This window comes from Rhinolophus hipposideros (assembly GCF_964194185.1).
Source record: "Rhinolophus hipposideros genome assembly, chromosome: 6".
Taxonomy (NCBI): domain Eukaryota; kingdom Metazoa; phylum Chordata; class Mammalia; order Chiroptera; family Rhinolophidae; genus Rhinolophus; species Rhinolophus hipposideros.
Window position 1 is genome coordinate 100,357,010 of NC_138052.1, and position 5,885 is coordinate 100,362,894.

Consider the following 5,885-nt stretch of genomic DNA (forward strand, 5'->3'; position numbering starts at 1 on the left):
CCAGCCTCGCACCAGGGCCGTGGCTGAGCGGGTGTGCTGTGTGCCGTGCAGAACACACTGTGCGACACTTAGTCACCTCATCTGTAAGACGGCAAGAGACTCTGCCTGTCCCAACAGGGACAATAGCACGGCGATGACGCCCGGCAGGAACCTCAGCTGCGATGGTGACGGGCAGGCTGGCCTCCCTAGCTCTGTCCTTTTGGGGACAAGGCTGAGGAACGACCTTCTGTCAGGAAAGGCTCCTCCTGGCACCGTGGTGTGCGGTCTCCCTCAGGGTCTCCTCCTTGCAGGATGTCAGCGCATGCGTCCCACCCCTGGTCACGAGGGGACTCATTGCGGCTGTCCCCTGCCCTGTGCAGCAAGAGCCTCTCTGACCAGTTTCTAGACTCATGATACTATCTTCATCTCTACACTGAGCTGCTCTTAAAACATCTCTTCGTCAGCAAATTGATCTCGGTTTCCCTCAGCCTGTGGCGCGGGCACCTCCCTCCAGCCCAGGCCCAGTGCTGCTCTCACAGAGCAGGCCCCCTGCTCTCCTGGAAGCCACAGGATCACAGGCCCCGTGTCACTCTCTGGTGCGTCCTTTGGCAGCAGTGCTGCGTTTGTCAACTGGACTTTAAAAGCAGCCCAGTGCCCCGTCCCCCTGCCAAGGGCAGTGAGAACGAATTCTACCCCTGGGCCAGCCCCACGCCCAGGTGACCTGGGCTGTGGGGAAAGGGGCAGGAGACAGGGCCAGAGTTCAGCGTCGCGTACGAGGAGTGGAAACCACGACTGGTAACCCAGCCCTGGAATGCCCGAAACCGCGTGTGCACGGTGTTTACACGCACCCCCCACTGTCTGCCACATTCTTTCCACACCCAGGTATCACCCCAGATGAGGGGGCCCCAGTGTGCTCAGCATGGCCCACCCGTGCCCGAGTGGCAGGGCTGCCTCAGGCAGGAGGAGACAAACCTCTTGGTGTTAAAAAGGCTTTCTGCAGGTGAGCGTGTCTGTCAGAGGCAAATGATCCAACTTCCGGGTGCCCTGGGCAGACCTGCCCCCACCCCTTGGCCCCCCAGGACCTCAGGCAGCAGCCCCTCCACTGTCCTGCTCCCACCTCGCTCCAACAGCCACCTGAGCCATGCACCTTCTAAACTGGTTCAGGTGCCCTTACCTCGAAAGACAACTGTCCCAGTGGGAATCTGCTCACTTTCATGGTTTCCGTGAGACCTGGCATGGAAGAAAGGCTCCAGAGAGGCCCGTGGTGGGACCAGCCACTCTGAACCATGGAGCTCAGGCCTCAGGCAGGCTACCAAGAGGAAGCCCCCGGCTTCCCCGGCAGGGGCTGTGAAATCAAAGCGAAAGCATCTCCGTGTCTCCAGGGTCTGCAGACTGTGGGAGCCTGTCACAGTCAGGCAACGCGCCAGGAGTGGGGAGGGGCAGGGAGAGGCCTGATGATTAACAGACTAATCAGCTGGGAATTGGAGTGAAGGGACCGACAGGCACACTGGCCTCCATCCCCATCATAGAAGTTTCCTCCAGCATGACAGTCGATGCAGAAAAATCCACGCTGGCGGGCATTTTTAAATTTGCTTTTGCGCTTATAAGTGACAGCGATTGCTTTTTTTTTTCATTTGAAATAATTTCATTTCTTTACCAAAGAAAATCAGAAAATACAGAAGAACCTAAAGAATCGTATTTGCTCTCTGGCAAGCCCACCTGTCCATCCGTCCTTGCCGACATGACTCACATTCTTCCAGACTGAGTGCTGCCCAGAGCGCAGCCCTGTGTGGTGGCAGCGGGAGGGGCCTCGCCTAGGGGAGAAGGCTGCCAGGTAGTCACTCCCCAGCGTTGGCACAGTTCTCCAGCTGAGCTGACACTGAAGTAAGCAACTGAAAGGAAAAGAATTACTTCCTCGTTTTAACACTTTCTTGATATTTTTATGGCATCGCCCCCTGTCTTCAGAAGTGTTGACATTTGCTCTGAGTGTGTTAGTGTCCTGGGGCTGCCATACATATTACCACAAACTGGGGAATTAAAACAGCAGAAATCTGTTCTCTCACAGCCTAAAGGCGGAAGGCAGTCCCCTCCAAAGGCTTGGGGGCAAGAAGCCCCCGGCCCCCCCCCACAGTGTGATGGAGCCAGTGCTCTGGCATTCTGCTGCGACTTGGGCTGCATTGCCGACCACAATTTCTGTCTCTGTGGTCACAAGGCGTTCTCCCTGAGTCCTAGCACCTAGGACCTAACCTAGCATGACTTCCTTTTACGTGGTGACATGTGCAAAGACCTTATTTCCAAATAAGGTCACATTCACAGGTAGTTGGGGATAGGATGTCAGCCTGTCTTTTTGGCGACACAATTCAGCCCACCACACTGGGTTTCTGAGCAAATCTGCCCATGAAAGAGAACTGCACTCCGCAGGAGACTTTCCCACCAGGAAGCAGCAGCGTCCTGGGCCTGTCCCCCTGCCATGCCACTCTTAACAGCCCCCTCACATCATGAATCCACCCACCAAGGTTTCCGGGTTCCCTCTCGACCACTTGGTCTTATGCTGGAAAACCTGAGCCTGTGCTCACAAGATGCCATGCATTTGCAAATTAGGTTTCTGCCTGTATGGTCAGAATGGTGGGACCTGCGGGAGCCAGAACCCAGGCACTTCCAGCCTGTGGCCCCCGTGATTTCAGTTTGCCCAGAGCGTTGTTCTCGGCAGGACGGATACGTAGTGCTCACCCACTCCTGGCGTGTAGAGTGGTGCTCCCTTTCTCCACCCCCAGGGATGTGGGAGAATCAGGACATGACTGAGCCAAGCTCCCTGAGCTTCTACGGAGCCTCCTACAACGCCCTGGTGGAGGTGCTTGTCACCTGAGTTTCCTTTTTATTTTTCTAATCACCTGACAGCCCCTTACAGGCAGAACAGAAGCTGAGAAACAGAAACTCCTCAGTCGTCCTGACCTTCTCAACCGTCACCAAACCATCATGTCCTTTTTAGAAACGTGTGGTGGATAAAACCAGAGAGGAGACAGGCCACCTGGTTCCCGTACCTGCCCGAGCTATGTCACAGGGGTCAGCAGCCCCGAACAGTTTTGCTTAAAGTATCACATTGCATTTTGAAGAGACTAGTGCAACTTTCTACTACACAAACATCAGCTGAAAAACTTGGTATTGAGAGATACAAATATTCTACCATTTGTTATTAAAATCCCAGATGCATTTACCAGGAACACATTACCGGGAAGATAGTCGGGGAGATTTCTGGTCAAGATGGCAAAGGAGGTAAACGCTGTGCTCACCTCCTCCCCCGACCACATTAATCACGACGAAACCACAGAACAACGATTGTTGGGGACCTCCTGAAGTCTAGCTGAACTGAAGCCCTGCAACTACCTACGTACAAGAGAAGCCACCTCGAGACTGGTAGGAGGGGCAGAGATGAAGAACGGGCTGGTCCCACATCCATGCGTGGCTGTCACGCAGGGGACCCTGCTCGCTGCGCCATTTGTCGTGCAGGGTCTCAGCTCCCACTCCCCGCCCAAGAACGCAGGACACGGTAAGGCCAAAAAGGAACACCCAGGGAGCCATAAGTAGGGGAGTCAAACCAATATATTCTCGCTGGCGGCTGGGCTGGAGACACAGGAAGCAGGAGCTACATAATCTGCCTAACAGCAGTCCGCGCTTGCCAGCCACCATCTTCTTGCTAGCCCCCATTCTCTCCTCTGCTAGCGTAGCCACAACCGTTGTATTAGTGGCCAATGGCTTACGGGTTATAGCTGACGGCCAACTAGCCACAGCTGCTGGCCATCTGATCACAGTTGATGGCCATTTACTACCCGAGCCAGCACCTTTCTATGTGAGGCCGAGAGCCTGGAAACTGCTTTTTGGGGCTTTGTCCCCACAGTGGCCATTAAAAATCAGGAGGGATATCTTGGCTTCGGAGGGCCCCCTGAGGAGCAAGGGGTCCCAGCCCCTCCCCAGACCAGGGCTCCAGTGCCAGGGAGAGAAGTCCTCGTAAATTCTGGTTGTGAAAACCAGCAGAGATTGGGGCTGAGTGAGACGGAGGGCGGCTGGAGTCCCAGGTGCTCCTCCTAAAGGGCCTGCACATGGATTTATTCACTGACAGCCTTACCTGCTGTGAGCTCCAGAGCTGGGCAGCAGCTTGAAAGGTGCCAGGGACATAAGGGGAGGAACTGAGTTGTGTGGCCTCAGGATGAGAGCTAGAGGGGCAGCTTTCTCCTGGACGGAGGAGCTGGCAGAAGTCATTGTTTCTTTGTTGCTCTCTCCCCCTTTCTTTGTGCAGACGCAGGCAGATGTCACACCTGAGTCTCCGCCAAACAGGCCGTCACCTGTTGTCTGCTCTGCCCTAATGATTCGCTGAGACCACGTCCCACCCAACTTTCGGATACTCCAAACTTCTTCCAGTATACGGTTTTTCCGTATAAATGGCCCACCTTAGCTCATGCTGCGGATATTCCTGCAAATCTCTCAAAGGCTCACAAAACCCAAACAAGTAGCATCTGGCTTTGGCATGTCCCGTACTTCTGGCTGCTCCCGGGAGAGAAGTGGCCCCAGTATTGTCACCATCAAGTTGGCGGAGCTGAGGACACTGGGCAGCACCACCCTCCCCTTCAGGATGGCCTGGACTGACGGCTAAGCCCCCTGGGTGGGCACAGAGCCCTCAGCCGAGGGGCAGTGTCCCCGGGGTGGAGGCTGCCCTCCACTGCTGGGTGACTGCATGTGCACCTGGGCCCTGACTCACCAGGACGGTCTGTGGCTCTCCTGGAAGGAAGAGCAGGGATTTACAAAGGGAATTAGACTGTGCCTCCTGGGTGCAGTGTCAGAGCTGAGGGTCACCCCTCGGGAGCCTGTGTCTGGCAGAGGTCCTGGGACAAGAGTTTGAGGTCTCCAGGCGGGGAGGAGCCAGGTGCCAGCCCTTGCCAGGTGGTTTGAGAGGCGCTGAGACACATGACTCCCTGACCATCAGCCCCCTCCTCCCGCAGCGGTGGTCACTGTACTTCTGGGCAAGGGCCTTGTGACAGGATGAGGGGCCAGGTGCTGGCCCACCCCTCTGCTTCTCCCCGTGGGCTACACAGCTCTGATTGCAGAGCAGGGCTCTGATCACTTCAGATCCTCAGGAGCGTCCTTTTCACCATGCTCTGGCTACAGGGAGCCTTCGTCCGCACTTCCCTGGTTGGGGGTGTGGTGAGATGGCCTTTCCCGGGTGGAGTGCTGGCCCTGCCTGTCGCAGCTGTGCACAGGATGAATGGGACTCTGTGTGAGCAGGGTGGGGACCCAGGGACGGCCTCCTTCCCCCTTTCCATGCTCAAAGGCGGACGTGACCTTTCAAAGCTGTCCGACCCCAAGATGGAGGTCTTTCCCCCAGGGCAAGACCGATACCAGGGTGACAGTGGGACAGTGTTTCAACAACAGGAGGGTGTGGCCTGGGGTGCAGGGCCTGGCACTGGTGGCCCCAGGCAGATGCCCCTTGTGCCCACTGTTGGGTCTGGCTTTCAAGGATGAGGTGATCACCGCTTTGCAAGCAAGCCCCTGAAGGAGGGGGCCAAACCACAGGGCAGGTGCCCACCCCAGGGCACTACCCAACCTCCCACTAGCACAGAGCACAGGGCACAGCAGAGCAGGAAGCCTCCCGATGGCCGCCTGCCTACAGACATCGGGCAAGGGGCCCCCTCCTCCATTAAAGAGAGAAGGCCAGAGGCCCAGGAACTAGGGGTCAGAACTCAGCTGGGAAGAGGCAGGAGGACTCCCAGGGGAGGCCGAGTCCTCTGTGACTTCCTGCAGGCGCTTTGCTCCACCCCAGGCAGGGGACAAGTCAACGCCCCCCCCCCCCAGCATCCTGACACTACGCCAGCTCCCCATGAGCTGAACCATGTCAGGACCCTCCCAGGGTCCCT